This window comes from Aplysia californica, unplaced genomic scaffold (genome assembly GCF_000002075.1).
Source record: "Aplysia californica isolate F4 #8 unplaced genomic scaffold, AplCal3.0 scaffold00348, whole genome shotgun sequence".
Lineage (NCBI taxonomy): Eukaryota > Metazoa > Mollusca > Gastropoda > Aplysiida > Aplysiidae > Aplysia > Aplysia californica.
In genome coordinates, this window is record NW_004797618.1 from 755,072 (window position 1) to 757,147 (window position 2,076).

Genomic DNA, 2,076 nt, shown 5'->3' on the forward strand with positions numbered 1-2,076 from the left:
CCCCCGCTATCCAACCGTCCCCCGTCCTTCTGGGACGATGCAAGTAAAAAAATAAGCTTTTTTCTGTGTTTTTGTTTTTATCAGGTGTCCTGATTTTGCGCTCAGAACTCTCGGCAGGCCTCTATCTCCTAAGGTCATGGAACCGGCTACATGACATGGTAGGATAAGAACGTATTGGTTCCAGTCCATGCATATTGCTCAGCAACAAATAGCTACCTTTAAATTGCATAGTTCACTCTGATATTGTTGGCCGTTTTGAGTTACTAGGACCATGATGTCAGAAACCAAATATTATTCTATCTGCTCTATCAAAATTGTAAGACTTCTCGGAGTCGTTATGGAGATATTCAAAGAATTGCATTCGAAGAATCTCGACGTGATATAAAACTCAAAATCTTAGACGTCAAATATTTCAAAACTAGGTACTGAGCAGATAAAACTTTGTAATTGTGAGGTAGCCAAATGGAGAAGCAGCTAGGGACAGATGCCCCTTCTCGTTTGATTTATTCTGGTCAGTTATCACAATGGATAACACATTCCGTTCTTACACTAATACAGACTTCTAACAATAGAACAGAAAATATGAACACCGTTACTCAAACATCATATAAAATATTGATAACGTACTCCAGATGGTACCTCATCGATTGTCCGTCTACTTTCCACCTAGAAAAGACGTGTGTAGTATCACTGCAGGATTTCATTTCACTTCTGCTGTGCCTCTCCTTTCATGATTGAGAATCACGAGACTTCCGGTGGCCAGGACTTCCGTTTAGCTGTCATGGCTGTTGATGAGAGCCAATGAAATAAAAGAGGCGCCGAGGTTTCTGTGGAGACAAGTGCAAATTCAGAGCCCGAGGCCCGCACCGCGCTGGTTTTACTTGTAATTACGAGCTGGCGACCTCAAACATTGATTTCTTTTCTCGAAGACGTACTGTTAGAACGAAGGAGGCAGGAAAGGGAGACGAGAGGTGGGTGGGTGCGAGGGGGGGGTAGTTTGGAGGGAAGAATAGCGAAGCTGTTATTAAAATCATAGAGGATGTATCTATCCACAAGAATGAAAAGAGAACGAAAAGGAATGGAGGAGCGGGATTGTTGACGGAATGAGGTGTGAATAATTTCAAGACCGTTATCAAGATGCCAGATGATCTATCTGCAAGAGAGAACGAATGAAAGAGTATTGAAGGAGTAAAGCTGTATAAACGAAGGGTAGATTGGGAGAAAAACATACCAAAACAAATAAAAGGAAAGGGGCTCGTGAACAAATAGTGAAGGAGATGGAAGAATCGCTATTTCATTTAGAGTCGAACAGAGGAGGAACAGATTGGCTGCAAAACGTATGCCGAAACAAAAAGAACGAAAGAGGAAAGTAGACGAATAATAGGATAGAAAGAAGAATGACGATTTCATTTAGAGATTTTTGACACAAAAAAGAGATGGAGATGACACAGACAAAAAAAGCAGCATATGATATTATTATGATATAGACAGATATAATAGAGAGGAAGGAGTTACATCAAAAATTTAGATTAGAGCTCTATACTGAAGACTTGGGAAACGTGGGGGAAAAGAGTTGAGGGGGGGGGGCTGTGTGAAATTGAGATGGATTATACTGGGAAGATCAAGAGTAAAGATACTGGGGAAAGGAAAGGAAAGGGGAGGGGTGTCCAAAAGTGAGATGGATTATGCTGGGAGAATCAAGAGTAAATAGGCATGAATGACAGACTGGCGGATAAAAATGATAAAAAAAAAGATCTGAAGGATAGAGAGAAGACGGAGACTGGTGTCTCGTTTTGTGGGAAAATATCTCAGTACGAAAATAATGGCGATACCAGAAACAAAGAAAAAATTGCATTGAATGATAAGATATCCTGTTTCTGATACTTAAGTTTTACTCCTTCTGAAAGTGAGCAATAGAAGAAGAAAACGTTTTGGGGAAAAAAGACATATCGAAAGAGAATTCAGACAATGTCAAGGAGTTAACCATATGAATAACAGAATACAAAAAACAGTTTCTTTCTCTCTCTCTCTCTCTCTCTCTCTCTCTCTCTCTCTCTCTCTCTCTCTCTCTCTCTG

At 40.4% G+C, this 2,076-nt stretch overlaps 1 protein-coding gene across 1 annotated transcript in view; it reads left to right on the forward strand.

Moving 5' to 3' along the window:
* The window catches only part of LOC101846892 (glutamate receptor ionotropic, NMDA 3A-like), a 58,875-nt gene that overhangs the window by 25,932 nt on the left and 30,867 nt on the right, over positions 1 to 2,076 (forward strand). The gene's annotated exons all lie outside the window — the stretch shown is intronic.